This window comes from Tympanuchus pallidicinctus, unplaced genomic scaffold, assembly GCF_026119805.1.
Source record: "Tympanuchus pallidicinctus isolate F22 unplaced genomic scaffold, pur_lepc_1.0 scaffold4, whole genome shotgun sequence".
NCBI classification, from domain to species: Eukaryota; Metazoa; Chordata; class Aves; order Galliformes; family Phasianidae; genus Tympanuchus; species Tympanuchus pallidicinctus.
This window is the reverse complement of record NW_026294758.1, coordinates 44,751,160-44,767,317: the sequence shown is the minus strand read 5'-3', so window position 1 is coordinate 44,767,317 and position 16,158 is coordinate 44,751,160. Positions and strand designations below refer to the sequence as shown.

Here is a 16,158-nt window from a genome sequence, read left to right as displayed (position 1 = left end):
AATGTTTACAATGAATTTAAAGTTAAATATCATGTTTTCTGATATCCTAAAAGTGTTCATCTATACATTTTCTAAAATTAAACATTTTTAAAGGGTTATTTGTTATTTCTTCATACCATAAGTATAGTCCACGATTAACCAGATGAGCTACAATTCTATAAACACTACCATGTGACATAACTTTGTAATCTGAATATTGCACATAACAGTTTTTATGTTAATCACAACTTTGCTGACATGAAGTAGTTGTGTGAAAATTAATAGATCTTTTTAGACCTGTATGAAATACAATCCTATACAAACTGAACTATAGCAGCAGCATTTGTTAAAACTCCAATACTATTAAGACACAGGTACAGGAATTGTTCTGGTGGTTAGTACAACCTGGGAAAATGATACTAATGCACACTGGATAAAGGTTGACAAAGTGAGACTTCATCACTGGTTAGGTGCTGCTGTGAATGCATATTTGCAGTCCCAGATACATTCTCCTGAAAGTCTAAATAGCACATTGTGTATTATTTTCTACAACTCATGTTTCTAACGAAGAATTATAGAAGGGGAAAAAATAAATAAAAAAGACATTTATTTATATTATATATATATATATTTATTATATAAGAGATGTTTTTGATATCAGCAAAATAGCTTGTGTATTAATTTTTTCAATTCCTGAGTGAATTGGCTGATTGTCGCCGCCAAGATGCTCAATATTTGAGAAGTCACGGAGGTGAGGAGAAATCTTTGATGAATGTAAAAAAGGTGTTGCACCCATTTTTAAGAAAGATAGAAAGACCAACCCAGGGAACAACTGACCTGTGAACTTCACTCCTATGCAGGGAATGATGATTATCTAGGTCACTGATAAAGATGTTAAAGATTATTAGTCCCAAGTAGGATGCCTGGGGAATACTCTTCATTACTAGTCTCCACCTGAACACAGAGCCATTGACCATAACCCTCCAGCTGTGAACTTCCAAACTATTTCTCATCCACAGAATAATACACTCTTTAAATCTATATCTCTCCAATTTAGAGATAAGGATATGTCATGGGACCATGTCAAAGGACAGTTCCTACCCTCCTACAGAATTGCCAACCACTATATAAGGCTACGTGGGACCCTATCCAACCTGGGTTAGAACGCCTCCACTAATGGTACATCCACAACTTTTGTGGGCAACATTTAACTACTTCATCACCTTTGAGTAAAGAACTTCAGCCTAATGCGTAGCATAAATCTTTCCTCAGACAGTGTAAAAAAATTGTTCTCTCTCCTGTTTATAAGCTCTCCTCAAGTACTGAAAGGCAACAGTGAGATTCTCTCTTGAGCTTTCTCTTCTCCAGGCTGAACAAGCTCAATTTCCTCTTCATAAAAGAAGTTTACTTTCATGGCCCTTCACTGGAACCACTTCAATAACTCCATGTCTTTCATGTGCTGGGAACCCCTGGTCTGGACACAGTACTCCAGATGGGGCTGCATGAAGGCAAAATAGAGGAGGATTCCCTTACCCTGCCAACTATTTCTCTTTTGAAGCAGCCCAGGATCCTGGTGGCCGTCCAGGCTGCAAGCTCAATTTGCTTGCTCATTGTTTAGCTTCTCACGGACCAAAACACCCAAGTCCTTCTCTGTATGACTGCTCTCAGTGAACTCTTCTCCTAGTCTGTCCATATATATGGGATTGCTGCCATTCAAGTGTGATACCTTGTACTTGGACATACTACACCTCATTAATTTCCCATCTGCCCGCTTTTCAAGCCTACCCTGGTTTTTCTGAATGGCAGCAAATTTCTGCAGCAAAATTGCCAGATCACAACCTGAAGGTGTGGCTAACCCAAAGGAACTCAGGTGTAAGGATTGTACCTGAATGATCTGAAAGTGTGGAGCCTGGATCCATCCCTCACCACTCTCATTTAAGGTTTAGCAGACAAGGGAGTAGCATCTTTCCTGATAGAGGTTGTACTCTTGAGATGTCACTGATTTTTGGAAGGGTTGAGCCAATTTTTCTTCTTTGTTACTTGCTATTGCTCTGTAGTGCTTGTATCCTATTAGAAGATACTATCATCACCTCATTTGCCATGCATTATTATCCCATCCTTCTGTGGTATCCACTGCACCAATATGCCCTCAGCAAGTTTTCAGATGACACCCCAACCATTTGGAGTGGTTGACAGACCTGAGGGATGGCATGCCATCCAGAGAGACTTAAACAGGCTTCAGCAGTAGGACCAGGAGAACCTCATGAGATTCAACAAAGCCAAATGAAAGATGTTGCACCTTTGTCACGGCAAATCCCATTATCAATACAAGCTGAGAGAAGGAAGAATTGAGCACAGCCCTGTTGAAAGGGACTTGGGAGTACTGGTGGATGAGAAGCTGGACATGAGTCAGCAATGTGCTCTTGCAATTCAGAAAGCCAACCACATCCTGGGCTGCATCCAGATAAGTGCAGCCAGCAGGAGGAGAGGTAATCCTTTTCCTCTACTCTCCTTTGGAGTGTCCTCATCTAGAGAACTGTGACCAGATGTGGAGTACTCAGTACAGGAGAGACATAGATTTGTTGGAGCTCTTCTGGAGGATAGCCACAAAAATGATACAAGGAACAACTCTCCATGAAGACAAACTGATAGAGCTGGGACTGTTTGCCCAGGAGAGGAGAAAGATCCAGGGAGATCTGACAGCAGCTTTTCAATATCTAAAGGGGGCCTACAGGAAAGAAAGAGACTCTTTAGCACGGTCTACTGTGATAGGACAAGTGGGAAGGCCTTCAATCTAAAAGAGAGTATAGACTGGATGTAAGAAAAAAAAAAATACAGTAAGGGTAATGATGCACTTGAACAGGTTGCTCAAAGAGACAGTGAATGCCCCATCCCTGGAGACATTCAAAGTCAGTCTGGACAGAGTTCTGAGCTACCTGACCTAGCTGTAGATGTTCCTGCTCATTGCAGGAGATTGAGACTATCTGGCATTTAAAGGTCTCTTCCACTTGAATGATTCTATGCTTCTGTGCTTCTATGACTGGAATCAAAATACTGGTTTTAGGAATCAAAATACTCATGTTTTCCTGTTTGCTACTCTTTTTAATTTCTACACTGGCAGAAATGTCTTTTACTTCCTAAGTGTAAACTTCATCCATAGAGTCTTTTTTTTTTTTCTTTTAAATCTCTCTATCTAGATTTATCTTTCTGACTTATAATTTTTTTTTGTTCAGACTTTACTTATGAATGATCTCATGTCTTTGACTTTATAATTGAAAGGTAATAAAACTGCTTTTCTTCGTCTTGGCTTTCTTCCTTCCAATTGAACTTAATCTCCTCTTGTCTATAGAAAATATCTTGAGGCATTATCAGGATACAATTATGAATAGTAAAAAATATCTTCAGAACAAAAAGACAGTTGTGAAGCAAGTGACATACCAATTTCTCAGTAAGTCTGAAAGAAGCATAACTCAAAGCTGAAGGGTTTATGCCAAATGACTCTTCAGTTGTCCAGAAAACGTGACTGGAAGGAATGCGTATTTTCAAAAAACACATCAAAGGTAGGCAAAAAATGAAACTCATTAATTGAGATAATAAAGATTTATGTTCAAGAAGTGAGATGGTGAAAATTAATACAATTCTGTTGAATGGAATGGAACTGTGTAAATGAAAAGAACTGAAAATATGCCTCAAGTTATTTCAGTGGCTGTAGGAAATTGCTTTTATGCTTGGGGGGGAAAAAAAAAAAAAAAAAAAAATTCTCACAGAAAATAGGCGCAGATTATCTACTTTTATTATTATACCAACATTTGACCTATTGTATCCTTTCTTGTTCAGTAAGACACAGTTCATTCTTCTAGCTGGAGAACTTGTTTTGGGACTGGGTTTAGTCTTTTAGCTAAAATTCAAGTCCTAGACTGATAACACCAAACCTCAACTGCAAAATTTCAAGCATACACAGGTTTTCTTTTACAGCTGAAGGCTTATTGTAACTTTACTTTTCCTGAGTGAGCATATTTTAAGTTGTTTTTAATGCACAAATTAGCACCTGGCATTGTGATATGATATTATATTCCTTGGAAAATATTTAAATTGCATTAATATTCATGTATTTTCCTGTTGATGTTATGACAATTTTTCAACACAGAAATTACTTGACACACCAATGATTTTGCTTTTTGTCTATTCCCAGCAGTTAACAGTTATTAAATGTACATAACTGCCTCTATGACATTGAGCCATTGGTAATTTTATTGGGATTTCTTCCTGGTTAGGAGAATAATACAAAATGTGAACAAGAAAAATATTTCAATTTTAAATATCATTCATTGTTATTGGACAGAGTTATGTAAATTGTCTGTTAGTTTCATGTCATTTTCTACAATTAAAAGGGCAAAACAAGCAAAACAATGTCTTCCTACATAATTTAGAGAAAAGTGACATTTCAGACAAAAGGAAAAAAATAAAAAAAAAGGAGAGAGGAGGATGGCCATTAGTTAGCAGGTAAGATAAAAAAAATTGGTAATTTTGCTTATGATCTTTACACGTTTTATGGGAACTTCTGAATCATGGCCGGAACCTCTGATTGACCACCTGAGGCAAGCAATGAGTCAGCCCTGGGGGCACAGGTGAAGGCAATTCACCTGATCTGCCAGAATGGGAGGAGCTGGCTCCACCTCTCCTAGAATCCATTTAAGAGCTGACTACCAGTTGGGAAAATCTCTTTTGGAGATTGCTCCTCTTGGAGTCTTCTCAGGAAGCCCAGGACAAGGGTAAGCTTTCCATCCATTCTTCCTTGGTGAGATAACCTGTTTACCCTAACTTTCATGTATATTTCCTAATTATAACATCTTTACATTCATTATTATACAGATGTGGAAGATACACATCAATAAACAGCCACTGGGAGGTGCATTTTCTCAAACTTTTGTTGTTTCCCTGTTTGTTTGTAAGGAAAGATCATATTCCATTGTTATTATCTGAAGAGGAAAGTTACTTCTTAATAAAAATATCTAGGATGTTTTCCTAGTTGCATTCTCACTTGTAGGATTTTAGGAAGTCATGAGAAATCAGAGGGCTGGAGCATATCTCCTATGTAGAAAGGTTGAGGGAACTGGGCTTGTTTAGCATAAAGAAGAGTAGCTTCAGACCTCATTGTAGCCTTTGAATATTTAAAGGGAGCACATAAACTGGAGGGGCAATGGCTGTTTACAAGGGTGGATAGTGATAAGACAAGGGGGGATGGTCTTAAAGTAAGACAGCAGAGATTTAGATTAGTCACAGGAGTAAGTTTTTCACTCAGAGATTGGTGATGTACTGGAAGAGGTTGCCCAAGGAGGTTATGGATGCCCCATCCCTGGAGGCATTCAAGGCCAGGCTGGGTGTGGCTCTGGGCAGCTTGGTTAAGTGGTTGGCAAACTTGGATACAACATAGGTGTTGAAATTAGATGATCTTTAAGGTCCTTTTCAACCCAGGCCTTTCTATGATTCCATGAAATATAGATGCTTAAATATTTGCTACTAACTTACAAAAAATTGTTAATGGTTACATGTATGTACTCTGAACAGTGATGTCAGACAAATCTCCACTATCATAGTGAAGCCTGAATAATCATTGTGGGATCTCAGTGATAGAGATTTATTATTTAAAAAAATATCTTGGAAAATGAATTCATTTAATTGCAAGACAAGATACAGTGTCCAACAGTTATCATAGCAATAAAAGAAACAACTTACACTTCTCCAAGGCACATCCTGTAGTTGTGTCTCAGGATAGAGTTCTAAAATAATAATAAAAAAAATATGTTAGATATCATTGTTAGGGCATTTGTCAAGTACCATATTTTTATGCATACACTATTTTTTTTGGGGGGGAACAGTCAGAATTAATATTTATCAACATTGCAGTATTTGATAAACAACAGAAAGGATCAATTAGTCGGGGAAAAAAAAACCTGCACTTCTGGAAGTTGCTGTTCTCATGCAGGAAATGCTATCAAATTTTCTTACAAATTTTATAGCTGAGATTTTTAAAATTTTAATTATTGTAATTAGACAATTGATGTTATATGTGAAAGTCTAAAATCACTTTTTAGTATTCTTGCCATTAATTATCTTTTCAAAATGCGTCTCTGTGATTCTTGAAATATTTCTTAGGTTTGAATTGGCTTACCAATTGTAATGGAATTTAAGGAACAACTCAAATAAAAATGTAGAATGTAAAACATAAATGAAGGGTTTCCAAGGCTTTGTAAAATATTCTATCACATTCTCTCTCTTTTTTTTTTTTTCTAGTCAGACTCAAAAAATAAGAATCAGATGACAGACTATTAAAATTAACTTTAGTGTTCTTAAATCTATGTCGTTTAAGTGTTGCAATAAAAGTATGTTTTGTGCAGAGTTTCATTATGCCGTTTCAGAGCTCTTATATTTTGTATGGATGAATGTTTAACCAGATCGATTTGAAATTTTTCAGTTTATTCACAAGTGGGTTAGTCACATGTAATATCTATTCTAAAATCTCTAATGTGCACATTTCAAGATCATCATGTATCCAGGACAAATAAATGCTCAGAAGCTAAGGAGTTTTATTCTTCCATTTTCATGTCTTTTTCTTCTCCTCCCCTGTTCATACAGCTATGTATGCACAAATGTAAGGAAATATGTGTATATGTTATACATAAATATACATATATTTATATATGCAATGCTAAGTATTCAGACTGCTTCTCTTCATAAAGAGTTAAGGTAGTTTGAAGTCTGAAACTATGAGGGCAGACAGGTCTTAAAATTACTTCAGATATTAAGAAGCTGAATTCCGGTATACCAATATCATTTGGGTTTTGTTTCAACCCAGCAATAATCAGAAATGTTGAGTATTAGGTACACAAACAGGATGAAAGCACCAATGAAAGAACACAGCACTGTTTCAAAATGCTTAACTAATAACAGTTTAAAACAATTAACTAGAAGGCAAGGCAAAACTTATTTCACATTATAACTACTAAACTTCAAGTTATTTTTCTTAGAATAATAAGTATGCAGTAAAATAATAAAAAAAATACTAAGAACCCAGTCTTGACTACAAGTAAGTAGTCACCACTTGGGGGTGACCTCTCACTCAAGTGTTGTCTATTTGGTTTCTGTGTGACATGCCTTCTCACAAAATAGTTACTCCCTTCTATCACTCTCCCTAACCCATTCTTCAAAATACCAACGTTTTGCAGTCAGAGGTATGAGTAAACAATATTTGCAGGTAACTTAGTAATTGCTTTTCAATGGAAATCCCATCTCCACTCTTCCTTATCCATTTTTCTAGATCTGAGCATGAATTATGGTTTACTTGAAGGGTTAATGTTTACAGGAGTTCCAGAAATAAAGACTTAGTATCAAGAAGAGTGTCAGGAACTGGGAAAAATACAGATAGCTATATATATATCCACTGAAAAGAAACAGAGGTCAAAGATACATTCTGAGATCTCTAAGACAAAACACAGTAGATCTAAAACCAAAAACTAGCAGATAAAAAGGCAAAAATACAGTCTCCTTAAATAGACAAAGGTAGCATTTTCTTTTTTTTTTCAGTTGTTTTGAGATTTGTCCACCCACTTTATATGTGAACAGAAAGTAATCCTCCCACTTTATCTTCTCAAACATTAAACTGTGATTAAGCTACATCATACTTCTGCTTCTTTCAGGCTGTACAGAACCAGAAAAAAAACAACTTTGTAAGTATTCCCAGTGTACACTGATCAGTGTTATTTGTGGTAAGAAAAAATATCTTCAGAGAATCACAGAATCACAAGGATTGGAAGGGAAATCTAGAGATCACATAATCCAGCAGTGTGCTAAAGCAGATTTCTACACTACACTGCACAGGAAAGCATCCAGGCTGATTTTTGAATATCTCCAGCAAAGAAGACTCCCCCAAAAAAATCTGGTCAGCTTGTTCCATAGCTCTGTCACTGTTACAGTAAAGGCTTCCTTATGTTCAAGTGGAACTTCCTGCATTCCAGTTTTGGCCCATTTATTACTTATCCTGTCACTGGGCACCATTCTAAAGAACCTGGTCCCATCTGTTTGACTCTTGTCCATTCCGTATTTATAGGCATTGCTAAGATGTCCCTCTCAGTCTTCTTTTCTCCAGACTGAACCTCTTTTCTTCATAATGGAGATGCTCAAAGCCTCTAATCATTTTTGTGGTTCTCCACTGGATACTCTCTAGAAATGTTCTGTCTTTTCTGAACAGAGGAGACAAAGAAGGAGACAAGGACTAGACATACTGTGCCAACTATGACCTCACCAGGCCAAAGCAGAGAGATAACCTCCCCTGATCTGTTGGTCATGCTCTTTTTAATACATTGATCTTCTTGGCCACTGCTGGCTTACAATCAGCCGTTATGCACAAGGACATCTAGGCCCTTCTCTGCAGATCTCCTTTCCAATCATGTGAGCCCCTGACCTGTACTGATACATGTAGTCATTCCTCTCTGGGTGTAAGACTCTGCACTTGCCCTTCTTGAACCTTACAAGATCCTTTCCAATCTATCCAGATAAGTTTTCACTGAACAGAAGTTTCATAATGCTCTGAACGCCAATATATATAGTCCTTAATCTTCCTGTGTCCATGATGTTAAAATATAGAAAAGGAAAAGGTATTCTGGCTGACATATTTCTCTCTTCAGGCATAATTTTGTCTATGTTATAAAAGAAGCCTATTCCTTAAGTCTTTCAGAGGGTATTCCACTTCTACTTGAAATATAGGTGTAAATTTGCTGAAATATTTAATCATCTAACCCTCAACAACACCATTTCCAAAGACATCTGTGTATATTAGATATTCAGGTGTTTTTCTAAATGTACTAATTTCTTTGGAGATATAGCCTTTTGGAAAAACAGCAATTGCTGTTTCATAGTTCAAAATTAAAAGGGATTCATCATGCTTAGACAAATATTAATGACATCAACAGCTATTCTCAAATTTACTATAGAGACATCTTAATCAAGAACGTCTGATCCTTCTTTTGGAACTTGGACTGATGGGAAATATGTGATCTCAGCAATTGTAGTTCTGATGAATATTGTGTGAATATTGCTAACATGGATAGAAAGCCACAGAGTAAACATTAACTTTACTTATGGAAAAGTATTTCATAATAAAGTTGCAGCTAGAGGCCTTTAAACTAGATTTGACTGCTGTATATTACTTGCGTCAAATGTGAAGTGTCAGTCAGTAAGCTTAAAATATTCACTATCAGAGGCAAATGGTAATGAAACGGAAAGAATCTCTATCAACATTAAACCTCTCTTGAAAATACACTCAATTACTGTCAAAAGGCTTAAAATATTTAACCTTTAACATATGAATATTTGCCTGATATTGATTTATTAGGACTTACAAGCTAAGAAAATGTGGTAATTGAGTTTGTTGATTGCCTTCAAGGATTTTCTTTGCAAAGGCCAGCTAGCAAGGGAATACATAACTCCATGTCAATTACAGGCAAATACACAGAATGGAAAAGCAAGAAGATCCAGAATAGGGGCAGTAAACTGAAGAGTTATTTTAAATATAAAAATCTTTCTACCGGCAAACAAAAATTGATAAAAACAGATAAAATTTTCAGCTTATAAACACGCTTATAAAAACCCACATAATGAAAATAAATAACATTTTAAGAAAATCAATAAGTAGAAAAGCATTCTCCAGGGCATGAGTGCATAAACACATCATAAATTAACATAAGAGGAAGAAAAGTAGGGAAAGTTACATTCAAAAAACTGTTTTGGTATGCCATCCAGGAATCTTCACTGTATCATAGTCTATTTTATATAAGCAACTTTCCTTACATGACAGTACACAGGAGAGCAGAATTTGACATCTTAAATACAATCTTGCTAGATTTTGAATTAGAACAGATGAATGAATCTAGTGAAAACATATTAATCTCCAAAATCCTCTTCATACATTACGCCTACTGATAATTCCCAAATATTACCAAATCTTTGGAAATGAAGAAGTTGCATTGTTTTTTTCTCTTATCTATTTAGTTCTTAATATGACTACTTATAAGTTAGTAAAAAAAGAACAACAACAAAAAGAAAACCCCTACATCACCAATTTTTTATCAGATGTTCAGAACAAAACAATGAACTAAGAAACATGGATAAAATATTGACTGTTTTTCTCCATTTTTAATCTTATAAATAGTAGAAACCACTGAGAGGGCTTGTCAATATGTCTTTGTGTTAGTATGCATAAGAAAGTAGCCATAAAACCTACTTCACTAAGAATTGTATGAATATTGGCTGGTATAGCAGCTAAGAAACATAAGCTGTACTCAGTATACTTTTTTTTTTTTTTTTTGCTGTTTTTTCCCCCGATAATCTTGAAATTTAACAAGAACTTCAAGAACTTTAACTCCTTTAATATCAAAGGGAGGTTTTAATCCTTGTCTTCTGCCTCAGTAAATTGAAAGTAGGTGTTCATTACTTAATGCCATTTTTTAATTATTTTTTTTTTTTTTTAATATCTTCATTCACCACCTTTAGTGATAGTCCCCAGAATTGTAACAATGTTTTCTATTTCACTGTCATGTCATCCTCAAAGAATGCAGAGGTGAAAAAGCCTGGAGGTTGAATACAGATCAAATTTGTTTACTTTTGCTATATTGGTTACGGAGATCTTTTACATAGGGAAAAGCAGAACACATAAGCAACAGTCACTATTTAGAATCCAGAACAGTTATTTTGATAGAATATATACAATTTTGTTATTATATGTATGATTCAGAGTTCATCATTAAACTTAAAATGATATAACAAATATGGTAGATCTTCATCATATACACATCACGGCATACTCTTAAAAATACATCTTAATATTATTATTTTTGAAATCATTGCATGACTATGCTACAGCCAAAGAGAATAGTTATATTAATGTGCAATGACAGTGGTGTCAGAATTATGTCAAGCTAATTCATATTAGCTTAAAAGATAAAAAAGAGTATCAGAATCTCTGAATGGAGGAGGGGGTCAGAATCTGTGTAAGTGACTTCTGGCAGCAGAACTGTACTTGTGAGTGATCAGATGGTAACTGTGCCATATGATCAGCCCACAATGCCCACATTAACATGTCACACCACAACGCAGTTACAAATGAAATATTTGTCTTTGACTCCTTTTTAAATTTACCAGAAAATTATGTTGTCAGTTCAAGACATCTTAAGTAGAATACTATTACAGAAATATTTATATTGTTACCATATGTATCTACATACAGAGATATACCATATGTCTATTGTTTTCACCTTATTTTTCTATTGCAGTAGCAATATTTTATGTTTGCTTTTGATGTGAGCCTGCTGAAGTCTTTCCAGCAGAAGCATGCACTGCATCCACTAAAGAAATCAAAGCAGTGTTATTTCTCCTCTGTACACATACAGCGACTCAACCTTCAGACAGACCTTCAAGGGATAGGGCATCCATAACCTCCTTGGGCAACCTTTTCCAGTACATCACCAATCTCTGAGTGAAAAACTTACTCCTAGTGACTAATCTAAACCTCTGCTGTCTTACTTTAAGACCATTCCCACTTGTCCTATCACTATCCACCCTTGTAATCAGCCACTGCCCCTCCAGTTTATATGCTCCCTTTAAATATTCAAAAGCCACAATGAGGTCTGAAGCTATTCTTCTTTATGCTAAACAAGCCCAGTTGCCTCAACCTTTCTACATAGGAGATATGCTCCAGCCCTCTGATCAAATTAGTGGTCCTCCTCTGGACTTATTCCAAGAACTTTGTGTCCTTTTTGTCCTGGGGACCCCAGGACTCAGTAGTCTAGAAGGGGCTTTCACAAGAGGTGAGTAGAGGAGGACAATCACCTCTCTCTCCCTGATGCCCACACATTTTTTAATACAGGCCAGAAAATAGTTGGCCTTCTGGGCTGCAAGCACATACTGCTGGCTCATGTCCAGCTCTTCATCCACGAGGACCCTCAAGTTCTTCTCACTGGAAATCTCACTGACAGCTTAACTTTCATCTTCCTCTCATCCTTTCCTGTAGATATTCTTAACTATTTAGGTTTTCTGTCTCTCTGCTACCTATTAGCTTGATTTAAACAACTATGTAACAGTGCTAAATCTTCAATGCTAAAACATGGCTTTTTTTTTTTTTTTTTTGTAAAGCTGTGTTTTTTTGCTGCTGCTTATTATTATGATGATGATTTTAATAATAGTAGTGGTAGTAGCAGTAAAGAGGCTTATTTAGACCTTCCGTTTAGTGAAAAACTCAAAACAACTTGATAGGTTATCATTAATTTGTTTACATTTATTAGTTCACACAACTAATTTTTAACAGTCTTGACAGCATACAGCATTGCTAATAACTGCAGTAATCTTTTGTCTTTCTAGTTTTAGTGTTACTTCCCTCTGTGAAAGTAGTTCAGAAGCAGCATGTCTCAGATGTCTAAAGGAAATAGAATTTTCTGCCCCATCTCTTGACTGTAAATGTTTCCTTCCTGCTGAATTGTAGATTGAATTCATTAACTTTCAGAGGATGCTTTTTTGAATCTCTTGAATCTTGGCATACTATTAACACCCTTGCTATAAAGTTTGTATTGCTTGACATAACGTATGTGAAGGACAGGGACAATCTCTTGTGGATGAAATTAATATAACTTTTATGTTAACAAATTATGAAAGATAATCTTATAAGAAAACATCCTACTTGGAAAAGCATGCAGTAAGGAAGTGACCAAAGCCAAGTGCTTGCTTTGGCAAATGGGTAAGTGGCAATATGGTAATGGTGAGGATATAAATGATACATCAAAACATCCTAATATATACACATAGTAAGCAGGATACTGAAAGAAGAATGACTATGGTAATGGTGAGGATATAAATGATACATCAAAAGATCCCAATGCATACACATAGTAAGCAGAATACTGAAAGAAGAATGACTTTCCTGCTGTTACTTGCTTTTCACATTGCAGTGTAATTCTTCCAAAAATATTCTTTATGAAATGTTGCATTTCTGGCCTAGCAAACAGCCTTCGACTTCAGAGAGCACATTTCTTCAGGGTATTTGTAGAACACAATACACACAAAAGCAGAACTGGGCTAATGGAAATATATTGATGAACCTTTCTTCTGCAGAGCTAGTATTTTTTTCTGATCTTAAAATGTCCTCTAACTTCTTCCAAAAATGATCTTTTTTTTTTTTTTTTTAATTTGATAAAAATACATTATTTACACATTAGTGTAGCAAACTGATGAGTTACACATTGGTGTAGCACAATAATAATGTCATTTTCTTCTCCTTGGATCACTCACCATAGAGATGCAGCACACCAACAAAAAATATCTGTGGTACACCAGGAATTATCTCAAACATTTGCAAGATGACCGTTGCCAAGACAACAAATTGAAGGCTGGAGTCTTGATGGAGCCCTGAAAACAATGGAATGGCCTTGCTCTGTTGAAAACATTCCTAAACATTCCTGTTTTGCAGCATAAGTTTTGTCTTCAAATTAACTTTTGACAAATTTGCTTACTGCCATCTCGTTTGTTCACGACCTTGGGACGGCACACTTGTAAATCCTGCAGGCATAAAAGGAGACTCACAGGAGCTCTGGGAACTTTCAAAACTTCAGGAAGAGCGTGTTCATAAACCAAGGAACTCTCCCTCCCTTTGCCGATGCGTGGAACAACACTGGAACGCAGAAGGGTGAACGCTTCCTTCGTCTGGCCCTCTCTGTCTCTCTTTTTTTTTTTTGTTCTCTCACAACATTGTTACATAGTGCAAGACTTATTTTGATTTCTTATAAAGTCACAGTTTAGCCGCGCAACTTAGACAGATGTAATTATAAGAATGCCAGTATTTTTAAGTTAACTGTAGTACAGAAATGTGTCTGGACCTTGAGTGTCAGTCTTACTTTAACCTAACCGGAGGAAAGTGGAGGAAAAGGAGGTGGGAGATAAGAGATAAGAGGAGGTGGGAGGGGGAGAGAGCAATTTGAGAATCTGCTCACCCCTCCTTTCCTTCATGAAGGGATCTGATAGTATGTCAGCCTTAGTATTTTGGAAACTTTCCAGTTTGGATAATTGCATTCTGTCTAACAACAATTCTCCTGCAGTTTCAATTAGATACAGTGTTCTTTTTTACTGTCCTAAGCTCTTGAGCAGTATTGGTGCTCACAGTTTAACAGCTGCCACATTTCACTGTGGAAGCACTCAAATTTCGGTATTAATGAGATGAGCTTTATAAGAGGGCTTTCAATTACTCACATTATGACTTCTAAGCTGCAATCTGTAACAGGAAAAAATAGATGCTATGTGAAGTTAGAATTACTCAAAAAAAGTTCAGAGAACTTATTAAAAAGTAAAATTCCTTCTATAAAATAAGAATGCAAAGAAGACCTGAAAATCTGAGTTTCTGTGGAACAAAATTCCCAGTAGAATTATCATTCCACCATTATTCTTCTCACCCATAGAGTTTACTTATTTATTGCTAGGAAAGGCTGAGACTAACTTCAGTCCACAGCCATCCGCATCTCCTGCTTCCTTTCAGGTAGCTGTAGAGGGCAATAAGGTCTCATGAGTCTCCTTCAGACTAAACAATCCCAGTTCCCTCAGCCAGACTTGGTAAGACTTGAGCTGCAGATCCTATGGCAACTTCGTTGCCCTTGTTTGGACATGGTCCAGGACCTGAGTGTATTTCCAGTAATGAGGGGTCCAACAAGAGCACAATTCAGTGTTACCATTGTTGAGTACAGATGGATGATCATCTTCCTAGTCCGGCTAAGGACAGTACTTCTAATAAAAGCAAGGATGCCATGGTCTTCATGGCCACTTGGGCGCACTGCTGGCTCACATTCGCAGAATCACAGAATCACAGAATGGCCAAGGTTGGAAGGGACCTCAAGGATCATGAATTTCCAACCCCCCTGCTACACGCAGGACCACCAACCTCCCCATTTAATACTAAACCAGGCTGTCCAGGGTCCCATCCTATCTGGCCTTGAACACCTCTAGGAAAAACTTCACTGGGCACCCTGTTCCAGAACTGCACCACTCTCATAGTAAAGAACTTCCTCCTGACATCCAACCTAAATCTTTCCTCCCTCAACTTAAAACCATTTCCTCTTGTCCTGATGTTACCTACCCTTTCAAATAGTTGATTCCCCTCCTGTTTGTAGGCTCCCTTTAGGTATTGAAAGGCTGCAATCAGGTAACCCCACAGCCTTCTTTTCTCCAGGCTGAACAAGCCTAGCTCGCTCAGCCTGTCTTCATACGGGAGGTGGTCTAGACCCCTGGTCATCTTTGTGGCTCTCCTCTGGACCCTCTCTAAAAGCTCTCGGTCTTTCTTGTACTGGGGGCTCCGGACTTGGACACAGTACTCCAAATGGGGCCTCACAAGAGCAGAATAGAGGGTGACAATCACCTCCCAATCCCTGCTGGCCACCCCTCTTCTGATGGAGCCCAGGATACCATTCAGATGGCAGCTGATCAATATTCCCAGCTCCTTTTATTTGCTGCTGCTTTCCAGCCATTCTGCCCTACGCTTGCAGCATTACATGAGGCTATTGTGACTAAACTGAAGTGCCCAGTACTTCATCATGTTGAACCTCATGCAACTGGCCTCATCCTGTTGATCCAGCCTATCGAGATCCCTCTATAGAGACTTCATTCTCTCAAGCAGATCAACATGTCTTCCCAAATTGGTGTCTTCTGCATACTTATGAGTGTGCACTCAATCTCCTCATCTTGGTCATCTGTCTGGATATTGAACAACACTGGCTCCAATACTGATTCCTGAGGAACACCACTAATGACCAGTTGCCTGTCAGATTTAAATCCACTTACAATCATAATCTGAGCCCAACCATCCAGCGTATTTTTTACTCAGTGAAAAGTACAGCTGTCCAAGCAGTGGGCTGACAGTTTATCCAGGAGAATACTGTGAGCGATAAGGTTTTATTGAAGCCTAGATAGACTACATCTATGAACCCATGCTGGATAGGTCTGATTGTGCTCAAGATGATCTGCTCCATGAACTTTCCTGTCAGGCTGATAAGAATGTAGTTACCTAGATCCTCCTTCTTATCCCTGTTGTAGACAAGCGTCTACTACGCCACCTCTGTGTTCTTCCTTCCTTGCCTACCCCTACTTCAGAGC

General features: G+C 37.2%; 1 protein-coding gene across 16 annotated transcripts in view; it reads right to left on the bottom strand.

Moving 5' to 3' along the window:
• The window catches only part of PTPRD (protein tyrosine phosphatase receptor type D), a 1,183,295-nt gene that overhangs the window by 768,189 nt on the left and 398,948 nt on the right, over positions 1-16,158 (bottom strand). For all 16 annotated transcript variants that reach the window (XM_052700439.1, XM_052700447.1, XM_052700441.1 and 13 more), the window contains exon 4: positions 5,716-5,759. The gene's annotated coding sequence lies outside the window, so the exon portion shown is untranslated. The remainder of the gene's footprint in view (positions 1-5,715; positions 5,760-16,158) is intronic.